Here is an 18,608-nt window from a genome sequence, read left to right on the forward strand (position 1 = left end):
AGTTTGTTTGCAGGTCAAGTGGAACCTGAATTCTGGTATATGTTCTCAACTCTTGGCTTTTACACAAAAACCACTACAATTTTTAAGATGTAGTTTATTATTATTATTTTTTTTTTTGCTCTTCTCTCCCAGATCCTGGACTATAGTAACCATGTTTTTTTCAAGTTGCTTGCTTAGGAAAGGCTCAGAGATGTGGTTGGGCATTCTCTCAAGTGGGTAGGCAATCAAAACAAAAGTTCTAACAGAAATGGAAGTACAGTTGACCCCAAGACCTACTTCAATCTTGACATAACACTTGAAAATAGGGATCCCTGGGTGGCACAGCGGTTTGGCGCCTGCCTTTGGCCCAGGGCGCGATCCTGGAGACCCGGGATCGAATCCCACGTCGGGCTCCCGGTGCATGGAGCCTGCTTCTCCCTCTGCCTGTGTCTCTGCCTCTCTCTCTCTCTCTCTCTCTCTCTATCTCTCTCTGTGACTATCATAAATAAATTAAAAAAAAAAAACACTTGAAAATAAGATAATCACTTCATGAAACCATGGTAAACGAACCTCTGCTAGAAAGAACGCTCAATTCAGAGAAGGAGACAGAATGACTCCACCATGAAACCCAAGCCATACATCTCTGTGGAAGCCACATCTTCCATCAATGGAGGAATAAAGGATGGGAAAGTGTGTGTACCTGTTCATTTTCAAGGATCTAAAGTGACACATATAACCACAACACTTTGAAACTTGAAGTCAACCACAAGAAAAAATCGGGAAAGACCACAAATACATGCTAGTTAAAGAATATCCTTGAAGAATGAATGGGTTAACCAGGAAATTAAAGAAGAAATTTTAAAAAATACATGGAAGCAAATAAAAATGAAAACAAGCAGTCTAAAACCTTTGGGATGCAGCAAAGGTGGTCCTAAGAGGAAAGGATATTGCAATACAGGCCTACCTCAAGAAGCAAGAAAAGTCTCAAATACATAGCTTAACCTACGCCTAAACAAGCTAGAAAAGGAACAGCAAATAAAGCCTAAAGCCAGCAGAAGAAGGGAAATAATAAACATTAGAGCAGAAGTAAATGATACAGAAACAAACAAATACAAAAACCCCAGTGGAACAAATAAATAAAACTAGGAGCTGGTTCTTTGAAAGAATTAATAAAATTGATAAACTCCTAGCAGACTTATCAAAAAGAAAAGAGAGAGGACTCAAATAAATAAAATCATGAATGAAAGAGAAAAGATCATATCCAACACCACAGAAATACAAACAATTATAAGAGAGAATTATGGAAAATTGTATGCCAACTAACTGGGCAATCTGGAAGAAATGGACAGATTCCTAGAAACATACATTACCAAACTGAAACAGGAAGAAATAGAAAATTTGGACAGACCCGAAACCAGCAAGGAAATTGAATCAGTAATTAAAATCTCCCAACAAACGAGAGTCCAGGGCCAGAAGGCTTCCCAGCTGAATTCTACCGGACATTTAAAGAAGAGTTAATATCTACTCTTCTCAAACTGTTCCAAAAAGTAGAAATAGAAGGAAAACTTTCAAACTCATTCTACGAGGCCAGGATTACCTTGATTTCAAAACCAGACCCCACTAAAAAGGAGAAATAACAGGTCGATATCCCTGATGAATATAGATGCAAAAATTCTCAAGAAGATACTAGCAAATCTAATCCAACAGTACATTAAAAGAATTATTCTCTGGACGCCAGGGTGGCTCAGTGGTTGAGTGTCTGCCTTTGGCTCAGGTCGTGATCCCAGGGTCCTGGGATCAAGTCCCACATCAGGCTCCTTGCAGGAAGCCTGCCTCTCCCTCTGCCTATGTCTCTGCTTCTCTCTCCGTGTCTCTCATGAATAAACAAATAAAATCTTTAAAAAAAATAAAAGATAAAATAATTATTCTCCATAATAAAATGGTACTTATTCCTGAGCTGCAGAGGTGTTTCAATATTGGCAAATCAATCAATGTGATACACAGTATTGATAAAAGAAAAGATGAGAACAATATATTCTTCTTAATAGATGCAGAGAAAGCATTTGACAAAATAAAGCACCTATTCTTGATGAAAACCCTCAACAAAGTATGTATAGATGGAACATACCTCAACATCATAAAGGCCATATATGAAACACCCACAGCTAGTATCATCTTCAATGGGGAACAACCGAGAGCTTCTCCTTTATGGCCAAGAAAAAGACAGAGGTGTCCACTCTCACCATTACTATTTAACATAGTATCGGAAGTCAGCCTCAGCAATCAGACAACAACAACAAAAAAATAAAAGGCATCCAAATCAGCAAGGAAGAAGTCAAACTTTCACAACTTATAGACAACATGATACTCTATGTAGAATACCCAAAAGACTCCACAAAAAAAAAAAATATGCTAGAACTAATACATGAATTCAGCAAAGTTACAAGATATAAAATTAATGTACAGAAATCTGTTGCATTTCTACATACCAACAATGAAGCAGCAAAAAAATAAATCAAGGAATTGATCCCATTTACAATTGCTTCAAAAAATATACGATACCTAGTAATAAACCTAACCAAAGAGGTAAAAGATCTGTATTCTGAAAACTATAGAACATTTATGAAAAAAATTGAAGAGAACACAAAGAATTGAAGAGGACACAAAAACATTCCATGCTCATGGTTTGGAAGAATAAACATTGTAAAAACGTCTACACTACCCAAAGCAATCTACACATTTAATGTAATCCCTATCAAAATGCCACCAGCATTTTTCACGGAGCTAGGACAAGTAATTCTAAAATTTCTATTGAACCACAAAAGACCCTGAATAGCCAAAGCAATGCTGAAAAAGAAAAATCAAATCTAGAAACATCACAATCCCAGACTTCAAACTGTATTACAATGCTGTGATCATCAAGACAGTATGGTACTGGCACAAAAACTGACACACAGATCAATGGAACAGAATAGAGAACCCAGAAGTGGACCTACAACTCTCTGGTCAACTAATCTTTGACAAAGCAGGAAAGAATATTTGGTGGAAAAAGACAGTCTCTTCAACAAATGATGTTGGAAAAACTGGACAGCAACATGCAGAAGAATGAAACTGGACCACTTTTTTACACCATACACAAAAGTAAATTCAAAATGGGTGAAACACCTCAATGTGAGACAGGAATCTATCAAAATCCCAGAGGACAACACATGTAGAAACCTCTTTGACCTCAGCTGTAGCAATTTCTTATTAGACATGTTGCCAGAGGCAAGGGAAACAGAAGCCAAAATGATCTATTAGGACTTCATCAAGATAGAAATCTGCACAGCAAAGGAAACAATCAACAAAACTAAAATGCCATCTGTGGAATGGGAGAAGATATTTGCAAATAACATATCTGATAAAAGGCTAGTATCCAAAATCTATAAAGAATTTATCAAACTCTACACCCAAAAAACAAATAATCCAGTTGAGAAATGGGCAGAAGATATGAATAGATGTTCAACATCACTTATCACCAGTGAAATACACATCAAAACTACAATGAGATATCATCTCACGCCTGTCAGAATGGCTAAAATTAACAACACGGGAAACAAGTATTGGTGAGGATATGGAGAATTGTTGTTGGGAATGCAAACTGGTGCAGCTACTCTGGAAAAAGTATGGAGGTTCCTCAAAAAGTTAAAAATAGAATTACCCCATGATCCAGCAATTGTATTGCTAAGTATTTACCCAACGGATATAAAAATACAGATTTGAAGAGGTACATGCACCCCAATATTTATACCAGCATTAGCAACAGTAGCTGTGTACCCTTTCGAATCTAAATAATCATGAGATGATGTACCAAGTGCTCTTCCAAAGTTTGCAAGCGGCAGGGATGACAGCAACAGCCTCCAGTGAAGAGGGGTGGCAGCGGCAGGGGGCATGTTGGACTGGTTCAGCAGTGTGGCCTTGCCTGTGGTTGTGGCTAGTCTACTTCACCTTTATTCTTGTCTGTTTTCCAAGCTTTCCTGATAATTCTACCCAATAAGCTCCCAGTAAATTATCTGTCTGTGTAAGTCAACCAGTGTTGATGGATAGGCCACTAGTCTCAGATTCTCAGGAAAACTTCCAGAATTGTTTTAAGTATGTAAATGCAGGACTAAGCCTCATCTGGTGTAGACATGTTGAAATACTTCCATGAGAGTCGGTAGACACTGCCTCTACCCCCATGGGATCCCAGACTCCCTGATTTCCTCCTCTCATACCCTGTCCCCTATAATCATCTCAAGGGGTTACACTAGGCCCAGGTGCTCTGTGGCATTCTTTCTGATTGACAGGTGCCTCTGGTGAAGCGCCTAATTGTATATAGTATACACATATAAGTGGATGTCTGTATGCATGTGTACATATATATTCATGATAAGTTCATCTCATTGGGAACTTACTATGCATTCTGTGTGCCTAATGTGAGATTTTTCCATATCACATGTAGTTTTTTAGCATATGTAGTCCTCCCTTTTCAAATGGCTATTTGGTGTTCCATTGCATGGATTTAACCATAAATAATTTAATTAATTTGGGGAGGTTTCAAAAGATAGAGATGCCCTACCTCCATTTCTTAACACCCAACTCCAGATGAAGATTCAGGAAGTCTAGGGAGGGGCTGACCATATGAAAGTTCCCAACTTTCCAGGTGGTTCTGATTATCAGCCGGGTCTGGGATTCTTTAGCATAGGCAATGCATCAGTTCACCCTACAAATATGAGAGAACACGAGAAGCCATGAAACTTCCTTTTATAAAAAAAAAAAAAAAATTGTCTGTCTTTTCCTTTCTAGGACACAAGATATAAAATAAACAATATAAAAATTTGTGTTTAAAGACTTCCAATTCTTTAGTTCATAGTTGCCCTGGCTTGCTACCAGATTGTAAATTTGCTCTGCTTAGCAATAACTAAAAGGAATGCCAGTCTAGAAGCAAGATGAGGGGCAGAGCCCTCTCAGTAAGTTCCAGATATCCAGGCCAAGCTTTTGCTTCCAAAGAACATTGCTGTCCCTCCTGTATTTAGAATAAATTCAACTTGGATTGTCCTCCAGGAACTGAGTAGTGGCCAAACACCAGTATTTCTTCAGATTTGGTAATGAGCTTTGATTGTTTCTTCATAAGTCAGCATAACGCTGAGATAATCATTGCAGTTCTTGGAAAAGATTAAATGTGAACTCAGTTCAACACTCCCAGACTATCTGGAAACCAAAAAAGTATATTTATGGGAAAAGAGGCTTATATAAATACTTTCTTCAGTGACCCACATGATAGAGTTGAGAATAAGTATCTTGCTTTTGGTGGATGATACCAAATTAGGTGGAGTTGCCAACATCCCAACAGTGAGAACTCAACTCAATATGACCCTTTTAGACTGGCCTTGACAAATTTTTAAAAAATGATCCACATCACAAATACAAGACGAAAAATGGCTCACAGCCCTATAGTAAAAAAAATAAAATGTTACAAAGTTTTCAAAGTTAGCAACTGTGTCACAACTACAAACACAGTTAACTACTGTGTCACAACTATAGTTTGCAAGAAGGAAACTATTGGGAAAACAAAAGAACATGATGCTGGAATGTTAATGAGGAAACGATAAGCAAAACTCCTGAATACTTTCCCACATATGGCCTTGGTTAGGCCTTAGCTAGACAATGCTCCTATCCAGTTAGGATCTTCATAATTTGGGAAGAATTATCTAAAAGAAATCAAGTGTGCCCTAAAAAACATGGGTGACTAACATGGCAGAGGGTGGGGGTGAGGGGGAAATCTCTGGGAGAAATTTTAAACTAAATGGAATTATTTAAACAAATCAGAAATAAAACTCAGACACAGCCTAAAAATTCTCTTCTGATATTCATGGTGTGATTATAAAGAGACTGTTGAATATATTTTTCTCTCTCCTACAGAGGATACAACTGGAGGTCAAGAGGTAAATATGTAATAATTCAGATTAAGCTAGATCTCTTGATGGGTCTGCTCAAAGCCGATTAGTGTGCTGGTGTGTAATACCTGGAATGTACAGAGCATGGACTTGAGCCACACTGCCCAGGGTTCAGACCTCAGCTCCACCACTTACTCCCTGTGAGGCTTTGGGTAGGTTACTTCCTTTCATGCTGCTTCAGTTTTCCATATGAGAAATGGGGAGGTCCATAGTGTCTGCCTCATAACGTTGTAGGGAGGATAGTATGAAGTGTTGTATGCAAAGCCCTGAAAAGAATGTGAGTATTGGCTATTGATGGTAAAACTTCCAGAACAGGCTCCAGGAGGTGATTCTTGAGTCTATTCCTAAGCATTTAGAAGACTATATCGGGACACCTGGGTGGCTCAGTTGGTTGGGCATCTGCCTGGCTCAGGTCATGATCTCTGGGTCCTGGGATTGAGCCCTCCTGTGTCAGGCTCCCTGCTCAGCAGGAAGTCTGCTTCTCCCCTCTCCCTTTGCCCCTCCCTCCACTCATTTTCTCTCTTTCTCTTTTTTAGAGATTTTGTTTATTTATTCGTGAGAGACACAAAGAGAGAGAGAGAGACAGAGAGAGAGAGAGGCAGAGACACAGGCAGAGGGAGAAGCAGGCCCCATGCAGAGAGCCCAATGTGGGACTCAATCCTGGGATTCCAGGATCATGCTCTGAACCAAAGGCAGACGCTAAACCGCTGAGCCACCCAGGGATCCCTTCTCTCTCTCTCTTTCAAATAAGTAAATAAAAGTCTTTAAAATAAATAAAATACTATCTCAAACTAATGATTAAATCTGTAGTGCTAATTCAACTCTGTGAAGAGCACATGGTGTCTACACTAAACATGTCATACAATATTTTAGTCATAATTTCAAAATTGCCTCATTCTATCACATTCTTTTCTTAAAGATTTAATTAATTTATTTGAGAGAGAGAGATTGAGACAGTGGGAGTGAGGGGAGGGGCAGAGGGAGAAAGAATCCCAAACTGACTCCATGCTGAGTGCAGAGCCTGATGTAGGACTCAAGATTCCATGACTCTGAGATCATGACCTGAGCCGAAATCAAGAGTCAGACATCAGTCACTTAGGCACCCCTCTGTCACATTCTTATAACACAAAATTATAAATCTTGTGTACTCAGCTGAGTCTGCCTTATGCACAATATACATATTCAATCACATATTCAATCAGAATTGCAAGCCTGGACATACTTATGAGAATATTTGCTCCTTAGCCTTTGATATTGCAGAGAAATAATCAAATAATCTTCATAACAAATCATGAAATATATTCCTCCCTGAATTTTGTGTCAGTGAGCTGGTTCAATTCAATTAAAATAAATTCCATTTAGTTAAATAGGCATTATTAGGGACCTGTGCTAGGTCCTTAGAAAGACTAATAACACTTGTCCCCTTAGCCTTTAGAGACTGCATGGTCTACCAAGAAAAGGAAGAAACAAAAATAGTACATTTTATTTTATTTTTAAAGGATTTATTTATTTATTTGAGAGAGAGAGAGAGATAGCAAGAGAGAGCACAAGCAGGGAGGAGAGGGAGAAGCAGGCTCCCCACTGCATTGGGAGCCCAACTTGGGGCTCTGTCTTGCATCCCTGGGATCATGACTCAAGCTGAAGACAGACACTTAACCGACTGAGCCACCCAGGTGCCCCCTAAATAGTTCATTTTCATGGTACATTTCAGGTGCCAGCTGCCAGCTGCCATGGAAGCATAGAGCCTGACTGATGATTATAGCCTGGGAATCACCAAGGGTCACAGAAGCCCAGACACTGAAGTGAACTTTGAAGAAAGTGGAGGTGAGAGCATTTCTTGAGGTGAAGCTGAAAGGAGATCTAGGAGTGACGGCTCCTGTCAGGCCCAGGGACTGGCACTCAGTATGTAGAGTGAGGAGCACAGTGGTGTGGAGAAGAGGAGGCATGCTGAGAGGAGAGAAACTGTTGACTCCAGGGATTGACAGCATTGAGTGATGCTTCCTGCCTCTGCTAGAGCCCTAGCCTGCCCTGGAGTCTATCAGTGACCAATGGTGGGAATGGATGAGGTGGCCTCTCCCAGTTCCTCTCCTGCCCTCTGTGTTGGGGAGAAATTCATGTAACTTGTAGGGACTCCATCTTCCAAGTAGAGAAAAAAAATCCACATTTCATCAATGTGGTTTTAGGAAAGAATGCACCTCTTTATATATCAGGAAGAGTTGAACAAGCACTAGATTTAGAGTTATGTTTTAGGCCTGGGTTCAAATCCCAGCTCTGAGGGCACCTGACTGGCTTAGTCAGTAGAGCATGTGACTATTGATCTCAGGGTTGTGAGTTTGAGCCACATGTCTTTTTTTTTTAAAAAAAAGGAAGCATTCATTCAGCTTATTTCTATACTCCAAATTGGTACAAGTATGGTGGGAATATTCAAGAAGCCCCCTGCCCATGTCATTACGAAGTTTTCCATGACAGGACCGATAGGGAGAAATAGTAAGAAGAGAGGATGGGGTGTCCCTGCAGATCCAGGCCAAGAGTAGGTTAGGGGGCCTCTTTCAGATAGCAGGGTTGTTTTTTCACTGATGTTTTCCTAAATAATAAGAAGCCAGCACTGTTATAAATCAGTCCCTCCTAGGGTTACAAGGAGGGTGGCCTGGGTGCCACTACCAGGCCAGTCCCCACCCAGCAAGCTCAGATCCTGAGGAGACAAGGCTGCATATATGTTCCTAAGCACCAGCTCGTCTCTGGACATGGCCAATGTGGCCCAGCACCACTAACAGGAAGTCTTTATTTTCAAGGCCGGGCAGGGAAGAGGCAGCTGGACAAGAAGTGTTCAGTGCTTTGCTATGGTACGAGGTCAAGTCTTTTTTCAAAGCAAATGACAGATCATCCTTTGTCTATCCATAGCTAAGTGACACCCGAGGTCCCAGAAGGAATAGTTGGTGCCCATCATGAGATGCCAGGCCCTCATCACATGCTTGTGTCAGGCTCTAAAATGAGAGGCGATGAGCTGGCCCTGCGGTCCTGCCCCTGACCCCTGGCCAACGACTCTACTTTCACCCTGTACTCTGCTTTGGTGTCTGGTTTCACAGATGCCAAATAAAAACCTCATTGATTCAGCATTTGGGATCACTGGAGCTGAACAAATAGAAGTTTTCCTTTGCAATACCTTTAGTGAAGGGTTTGATTAAATGAACAAGGTAAAAAGTTGTTAGAGAAAAGGGGGATTTAACCCAATTACAATAATAAATGTATTAAAAAGACTTTCAGTAGGGTTGTATTAGCCCTTGTTGGCAGATGGGTTTCATAGTTTGATCCATCTCCATTTGGTTGGCATGATGCTATATTTGAGTTTATTTAAAACAGTGCTATGCTTGGGGCACCTTGGTGGTACAGTCAGTTAAGCATCCGACTCTTGGTTTCAGCTCAGGTCATGATCCCAGGGTCATGATCTCAGGGTCGTGAGATCAAGCCCCACATTGGGCTCCATGCTCAGCATGGAGTCTGCTTAAGATTCTCACTCCCTCTTCCTCTGCCCCTCCCCCCCCACTGCACCCATACTTTTCCTCTCTCTTTGATGTAAATAAAAAATAAATCTTAAAAACAAAACAGAGCTGTGGTTGACTAGCAATATCTGCTCTGGGCTCATGAAAGATGATCAGAGGTGGTAGTAAATAGGCCAGGTATTTGATTCCTTGATAGTGTTCAAACTTCTTTTAGAAACAGAGCTATGAAAAAAAAAAAAAAAGAAACAGAGCTATGTGAAGAAAACAAATAAAATGAAGGCAAGTAACACTAATTATTTGTTATGTTCTAGACCTATGCTAGATACTGTAATTAATTTTTTCATTTGATTCTCATTGTGCTCTGAAAAGTAGTAATGATTATTTAGATTTTACAAGTTGATAGATGCCTGGCTGGCCAGTCAGAACATTGTGACTCTTTTTTTTTTTTTTAAGATTTTATTTATTTATTCATGATAGACACACAGAGAGAGGCAGAGACACAGGCAGAGGGAGAAGCAGGCTCTTCGAGGGGAGCCTGATGCGCAAAACAATCCCTGGACCCTGGGGTCACGCCCTGAGCCAAAGGCAGACATTCAACCACTGAACCACCCAGGTGTCCCAAACATTGTGATTCTTGATCTCAGGGTCATGAGTTTGAGCCCCATGTTGGGTGTAGAGATTACTTAAATAAGTAAAACTGAAAAAAAATAAAGCAAAAACAAAAAAACCCAAACCAACAAATGGGGAAGTTGAATCTTATAGATATTGAGTTGACAAAGGTCATATGGGCCTGAGAAACTAGGTTACAAATGAAGGTTTGGTTAACTCCAAAGTCCACACTCTTTTAGTTAAATAAAAAGGACCTCTAGTTAACAATACATTAAAAAAAAAAAACCAATACATTGAAAGGTTTCAGTATGTATGAAAACACTTTCATGTATTTTTAAAAAGATTTTTAAATGTATTTATTTTAGAGAGAGAGAATAGGAAGAGGGTCAGAGGGAGAGGGAGAGAGAGAATCTAAAGCAGACTTCTTGCTGAGTGTGGAGTCCATTTGGGTCTCCATTCCCATGGCTGGGAGATCATGACCTGAGCTGAAATCAAGAGTCACCTCCTTAACCAAATGAGTTGCCCAGGTACCGCTGTCTGGAAACACTTTCAATTTAAAATATTTAAGTGGAGGGGTCACCTGGCTGGCTCAGTTGGTAGCATGTGACTTTTGATCTTGGGGTAGTGAGTTTGAGCCCCACATTGGGGGTAGAATTTACTTAAAAATAAATAAATATAAAATTTAAGTGGAAGTAAAATGGAATAATAAAAAAATACCAAATAAATTCAAAAGAAGACAGGAAAAGAGAAAAAAAGAAACAAAGAAAAGATGTGACAAATGGAAAACAGCTAGCAATGAGATATTTAAATCCAACATACGGATAACTACATTAAATGTAAATAGTCTAAACCACCTCTAATAAAAGGGAGAGATTATCGAATTGAACAAAAAGGCTAGACCCAGCTGTATGCTACCCATAAGAAACACACTTGAAATATAAAGACACAAATAAATTGAAAGTAGAAAGATAGAGAAGGATATGTCATGCTAACAGTAAATCAAAAGAAAGCTCAAATGGACTTGGAAAACAAGGCATATCACCATCAATAAAGAGGTTAATTATATAATGATAAGAGAACAATTTTATCAAGAAGATATAATCATTTTGGATGCCTGAGTAGCTCAGTGGTTGAGTGTCTGCCTTTGGCTCTGGGTGTGATCCTGGAGACCCGGGATCGAGTCCCACATTGGGCTCCCTCCATGGAGCCTGCCTCTCCCTCTGCCTGTGTCTCTGCCTCTCTCTCTCTCTCTCTGTGTGTCTCTCATGAATAAATAAATAAAATCTTAAAAAAATATATAATAATTCTAAATATATATGTACCAAATAACAAAGCTTCAAAATATCTGAGTAAAAACTGATAGAGCTGGAAGAATAAATGGAGAAGTTCATAATTGTAGTTAGAGATTTCAACACTCTTCTCTCAGTAACAAGATGGAGCAAGTAGATAAAGCAGATGGTAGAAGACTAAGGAGAGAGAAGACCTGAACAGCACTATTAACCAACATGACCTAATTAACATTTATAGGACATTCCACCTGACAGTAGATACCCAGTCTTCTCAAGTACACACAAATTGTGCCCCACTATACCCTGGACCATAAAACAAACCTTAGCAAATTTAAAAGAATTGAAATCAAAGTATGTTTTCTAACCACAATGGAATTAAATTAAAAGTCAATAAAAGAAAGATATCTGGAAAATCCTTTAATATCTAGAACCAACACACTTTTACATATTCCATGGGTCAAAGAAGAAATCACAAGGGAAATTAGAAAATATTTTGAATTGAATGAAATAGTCTAAAGTGCTGACATTTCACAAAGTCCACCTTGTCTGAATTAGTATGATTTGCCTGCAGGTTTTAAGGCAATGTGCCATTGGGACAATTTTATTAAAATACAGGAGCGAGGACACCATGATCTCATCAGTCTTTAAAATGAGAAGCAGATGGGTAATGTCTATAGAATGCCTTCCCCTCTTTTTGTATTCCTGGCTCTGCCCTGATTTCAGATCACAAATGAACACATTCCCCAATGGAATTTGACTCCAGACACCAGACTAGTGTTGTTTCTTTCTAAGGGAGCATCTTGCTCATGATACAATCATTGTGCAGTGACCAATGCCCTCTCCCCAAAAAGCAAGAGTCAGCAGTCTTACTGGCACTGAGTTTAAACACCTTTAAATGACAGCACCAAGCATGTGTCCTGCCCTGTTGCAACCTTCTGAAGAGAACCAGAGGACTGTGTGAAGTTCACTCCTTCATCAGAGGAGCTGACGAATAGGGTTTAGACAAGAAGAAAAACCAACTGAGATATGGGGATAATATGTAGATTACATGTCACTAATAGTAATCATAACATGCCCAAACTGCTTACTCTGTCTCAGGCATTATCTCTTTAAACCTTACAGCAACCCCATGAGGTAGGTCCGTTCTGCAGCGGAGAGACTGAGGCACAGCGTGTTAATAAATTCTTAAGGTCCCACAACCAGCAAGTGACAGAGCTGGGATTCTGTCCAGCCTGTTGGCTTGAGTAGCTGAGTGGCTCCAGAGGCCTCATACTGAAGTACACAGTCTTAGTCTCCATGGGGAGCCCTGAGGGAGGCCTGAGAAGCAAATGGGAAAAAGGATGCTGGAGGCGTGTCAGTGCTCATACAGAGGAACCAACAGAGACCCAGAGAGGTCAGATACTTACCCATGGTTGTTAGGCTATTGATGGCAGATCTCACACTAGGACTCAACCCTGCTAATCCCCAGGCCAGTACACTTTGCTCTACACAATGCTGTCTCCTCGCCAAGGTGCCCCAGGAGAATCACTCCTCTTTCTTACCTCCTGGCATATATACTTTCCAAAGTACCAGTGTGACCAACTGTAGATGCAGGTGTGACTATAATGAACAGAGCCGTGGTAGTATTACCAGGCACCGTTCTGAGAGCTGCTTGGTGTCAGGGAGAGGGAGAAGACTGGGAATGACTGGACTATGTGGGCCCATGTAATATGGATCTGGTCAGAGAGCCTCAGGTCACACATGTGATCTGTGTGGTCTCAAGCAAGTTACTTCACCTCTCTGAGCCTCTATTTCCTTGTCCACAAAATTGGGGTAATAATACTCATTGGGTTAACCTCATGGGTTCACTGTGAGTATTAACTATTAGGGCTAATGCACATAAAGCACCCAATCCAGTGTCTGGCACATAAGTGCCAAGGCAACTTTGGCACACAATTGCTAAGTGTTGCTTCTTGAATTGTCTGCTTAGGAGTTGCCTGAGCATATGGTCCTTTAACTATGACCTATAGATGAAAAAAAAAAAAAGTTGTTTTTCTCTTCCTTTCTTTACCATCTTGAGAGTGGTGATTTCTACCTGTGTGTTTTCCTCAGGTGCTCACCAGCCTGGGGCTTTGAGACATTGGCCTGTCAAGACCTGTTCTCACAGTCCAACTCAGAGCTTCTCTTTGCTTTTAACACATACCACCCAGCTTTTAGAAAGTTCCTTCCTGGATCCAGAGAGGGTGTGTCTAGCAGTGCATTCTTTCCAAAGCCCAGAAATGGGAGGATTCTATGAGAATGCTTTGTAGAATACATATATTTGGCAGAAGGGCATGAGGGTGGCTGAAAGAAAGAGCCTGTTGTTTTGCTTCCTAGTTTTGTATATTCAGTCTTTTCTGTAGAGGATTAGGGCTCCATTTGAAATTTTTATTTTTTATTTTCTTTTAAATTATTGTTTATTTTAGGGAGAAAGTGAGAGTATGAGTGAGACGGGCAGAAGGATAGGGAGAGAGAATCTCAAGCAGAGTCTGGACTGAGTGCAGAGTCCTATGCAGAGCTCAATCCCATGATCTTCAGATCATGACCTGAGCTGAAATAAAAAATCAGACGCTCAACCGACTGACTTACACAGACACCCCTCCATTTGAGATTTTTAGAGATAGCATCTCTAGAGTCTACCCTGAGATCTGTAGGGGGTTATTTTCAAGGTTTGGACCCCTTCCATTGGAAGCACCCAAAGCTGCCCATTGGACAGACTAAAATAGTAGAATTTCTTCTCCTTGCCAAAACGTCAGAAATGAGCTCTTGCTAATAGGTAACAAGAGTCTTTAAAAAAGGTTTTTTTCTCCACTATGATTCTTTTTAATTTCTTGGAATGAAGATAACTTTTTTAAAAGTTGACCTTATTTTGAGATGTGGTTTAGCCATCTCAAAGTAGTAAAATTATAGACAGCTTTGTTCCTTTTGCTTATTTGTACTTTTCTAATTTTTCTACCATAAGAAAGAATTACTTAGGTAATTTATTCTGAGGAAATCACCCCTTACTCTGACAAAGATGTCAGCATTATTTACGGAGAACACTACAACCTAACAGTTCATCAATAGGGAATCACTTATCTGAAGTATGATTCACCCATACAGTGATATACAATACAACCACAGGGTGACATTTACAAAGAATATTTAATATTATGGGTAATGCTCACAATAGAATGTTAAATTTAAAAAATAGTATATGTAATGACACAATCGAATGGCTAAAATAAAAAAGACTGACTATACAAAGTGTTCATGAGTGTGTGGAAGAACCAGAACAATCATACACTACTGTGGAACTACAAGACAGTACCAATACTTTGAAAAAGTTACTTTTTAAAATATAAATTTAATATATAAATTTAAAATACATAAATTTGGTAGTGCCTGGGTGGCTCAGTCAGTTAAGCTTCTGCCTTGGGCTCATTATCCCGATGTCCTGAGATCCAGCCCTGCGTTGGGCTCCCTGCTCGATGGTAAGTCTGCTTTTTTCCCTCTGTGCTTTCTCTCACTCCCAAACAAATAAATAAAATCTTTTAGGGGCACCTAAGTGGCTCAGGTCATGATCCTGGGGTCCTAGGATCGAGTCCCACATCAGGCTCTCTGCAGGGAGCCTGCTTCTTCCTCTGCCTATGTCTCTGCCTCTCTCTGTGTCTCTCATGAATAAATAAATAAAATCTTTTTAAATAAATAAATAAAATCTTTAAAAAATTATTTTTAAAAATAAAATAAATACATTTAAACATATACCTACTTTCTGATCTAATAACTTTATTCCTAGATATTTATTCAAGGGAAATGAAGACATATGTCCACAGGAAGACATGTACATAGCAGCTCTATTCACAGTAGCCCCAAATTGGAAACAATCCAAATGTCTACCAGCAGGTGAATGGGTAAACTGTGGTGTTTTATGTTCCACTCCATACAATGGAATACTACTCTGTAATCAAGAGGAATGAACTGCTTATACCTGCAACAATGTGGGCGAAACTCGAAAACACTAGGCTGAATGAAAGAAGTCAACATAAAAGAATACATAGGTATGATTTAATTTATATGAACACTAGAAGAACAAATCTAATCTATGGTGACAGATAGTTGATTGGGAGTCTCCTAGAGCTGTGGACTGAGATCACTAATGGAAAAATGACCCAGAGAACTTTTTGGGGTAATGGAAATATTCTGTATCTTGATTGTTAGTAGTGGCTCTAGGAATGTGTGAAGAAATATTCATTGTCGGTATTTGCAATATGACTAAATAAAAGATATTATGTATCTGTGTGTGTGTGTGTGTGTGTGTGTGTATGCCAGATATAACACCATAGGATCTCAATTTTAAAAAGAAAAAGGGGGGCAGATAAAGAATACCGGAAGCATATTTCTAGAAACGTAGTGGTGGTTAACTCTAATTTGTGCAATTACAAGAGATTAAAAGATTATTTTAATAATTTTCTGGGTTTCACCTAGATTTTGTCCTATGAACAAATATTCATATAAATGTTAGCAAATACAATTTAAAATAATTGTTGAGACTATTATTTAAATTATTTTTTTTACATCCTTAAAGATATTCAATCAATTATATCTCAGTACAGCTAGTAAAAAATTCAAAGACTTTTTGGTGACACATGTCTGTAGAGAACTAAAAAAGAGACAGCAGGCATGTGTTCTTCAGCTCACGAGCTATCTTTACCAAGTCGTGAACTGCATACCAGCCATACCATGTGAGAAAGTAGCTCCTATAATGCTGAGCAACACATCTCAGTATGGGTGTCTCCTAAAAACTTAGAGGATTTATGTGAGGTAAGCAGATTTTGCACAAAGTTCCCACTGAGATCATTGAGTTCTCACTATGGCTCTATTCCACCATCCTCGGGGAGGTGGAATTAATGAAACTTCTGGATTGGTCCTTTGGAGACTTTGACTTGAAAGGGGCTCTGTGGGTGATCCTCACCCCAAGGCCTGTGCCACCCAGTCAAGTGGGCATAAAGGGGCAGAGACCCTGGAGTGTTTCTCCATGGGGTGCAAACCCTGGAACCGACTCCTTTGAGGAGGGATACTCCCAGAGCTGTCATCCCCAATGGCCATTTCCCTCCTTTGAGCCTCTCTCCCCTCCAAAATTGTGAGAACCACAGCTTCTTCCTCCTGGGTACACCCCACTCCCATAGCTCCTGTATGTGAACGTACTACTTTTTCTAGATTAGGTCATTTTTATTTAGTTGATTTGGTGGCGTGAAGGGAAAGTAGCCATCTCCCCTAAGGGAGGGTGCTAATGTCAGGGCTAAGGGAGAGAGTGGACACCATGACTCTAAACTTCTCACAGGGTCAGAAATCCCTGGATGCTTCTGTGCAGTTCTTGGGAAAGATTATGAAGTTGGTCAAACTGTTGGCTGGCCCAGGTCAGAGAAGGTGCTTCCTGCCTCTCTTCTTACCTTTGGTGCCTCTTCACCCAGGAGATCCATTTTCTCCCAGGCTGGTTCCACCACCAGAATATGTTCCATGGCTTAGCTTCTGTTCATAAAGAACTAGCTGTTCTGGCTGAAATCTGGCCCGTCTGCTCAAACGATCTTCACGGTGGCTCTCTCTGGTTTCTAGACCATGCTCTTTGGCCTTATTCTAACTTTGCCACACTGAGGAAAGAGCTGAGAAAACTTGGCATCACTGTGCCTTGTAGACTTGCCACCCACCACAGGAAGTGGATGTAGCACTGGGAAACCAGGCTGGCCCTGCCCACAACACGTAATTACTGGGTTTGATATTTGGATGGTCCAAGCCAGTGCCAGGTCTCTTGTACTTGTAGGAATCAGGACATAATCCCCCATCCTTTCTTCCAAAACAAACCCAAGGAGACTTTATTCTCTGCACTGATTTCCTTTGATGAGGTTTTGCAGGGCCTGATGGATGACTCTTTTCCCTCACCTTGGCCTCTAATTACCGCCCACACTTGCTTCCATCTGTTGTGGTTTCTGAGCTAGGAATGGAAGTGTACTTGGATGTTTTATCATCACTTTGGAACACAGGCCTAGAAAAGCACAGGGTTCCCTGTAATTTCCACTCCTTTGGATTTCTATTCAGCCTTGGTTTTTGCTGAAACAGCACACGAGGCAAAGGATAGACGAGGTATGGGCACCTTCCCAAAGTGCCAGCTACCTCCCTGTCTTATCAAAAGTGAAATCAAATGATACAGCAAGTTTCCATCTTTAATCCGCCATCAATCAGCAGGGAGGTATGCACCTACACACCCTGGCAGGAAGCCAGAGGGCAAAGGAGGTTCCCAGAGGTAGCGGCATGCCCTCTGCCCTCAGGGAGTTCACCATGGAGACTATGCACTCGAGCGTGCTCCCCACGCAGACCCAGGTGGCCAAAAATGAGCAGGTCCAGTTCTCGAGCCAGGAGAGGACACAGGGGCAAGCTGTGATTGAATGTGTTGCATATATAGCAACAGCTCTACATGCTCAGAGCAACTGAAGGTCACTGTGGACTAGACAGTTCTGGGAAGGTGACTTAGAAGAGAATATTTAAACTGAATCATAGGGGCACCTGGGTGGTTCAGTGGTTAAGCGTCTGCCTTTGGCTCAGGTCATGATCCCAGGGTCCTGGGATCCCTGCAGGGTGCCTGCTTCTCCCTCTGCCTGTGTCTCTCTGCCTTTCTCTCTGTGTCATTAATAAATAAATAAAATCTTAAAAAAAATTTTTTTTTAAATAAACTGAATCTTAAAAATCAAGGAAGAATTATTTCAGTGGAAAGGGAGGGAAGAAAATAAAGGTGCTGCATGCTGCATAAGGGGGTGAACCAGCACTTCCAGGCACCTGTGCTGTGACAACCCCCCCTTTACTTAGACTTCCTTCCAGACTTCCTTCAAATGGTTTAACAGAATAAGAGAATCCTCTTAGGCTGCAGGCCTACCCCTAAATCAAGAGATGATCTGACCCTTGAAGATGAAGAAGCCTCTAAATTCCAGCATCCCCATGTCCACCCAAGTAACCCAGCATGTGCCTATACAGTCACCGAAGTAAAAACAGCTAGTTGCAGAGGCTTCAGGGGTGTGTGGGAGAGGGTGTTAGACCTGGGGACACACCACTAAGGGCTGGGGCGGGGAGGGAGGAGTGTGGGAGAGCTATTAGGGCTGTTGCAGAACCCTGAAGGTCAGATGGCCAAACAGCTCTGTTTGTCTCTGAGGGTGGCCAGAGGGGCAGCTGGAAGGAAAGAATCCGGAGTTGATCTGACCCACCCTCCA

The 18,608-nt window shown here is 40.7% G+C and overlaps 1 long non-coding RNA gene across 1 annotated transcript; it reads left to right on the top strand.

The window, feature by feature from the left end:
• Positions 1 to 5,929: 5,929 nt before the first annotated feature.
• LOC119872869 lies at positions 5,930 to 15,161 on the top strand. Its single transcript, XR_005363403.1, has 3 exons — positions 5,930 to 6,106; positions 7,666 to 7,778; positions 15,149 to 15,161. It is a non-coding gene; the product is annotated as an uncharacterized LOC119872869 (long non-coding RNA).
• The last annotated feature ends 3,447 nt before the right edge of the window (positions 15,162 to 18,608 follow it).

Source organism: Canis lupus, chromosome 8, assembly GCF_011100685.1.
Source record: "Canis lupus familiaris isolate Mischka breed German Shepherd chromosome 8, alternate assembly UU_Cfam_GSD_1.0, whole genome shotgun sequence".
NCBI classification, from domain to species: domain Eukaryota; kingdom Metazoa; phylum Chordata; class Mammalia; order Carnivora; family Canidae; genus Canis; species Canis lupus.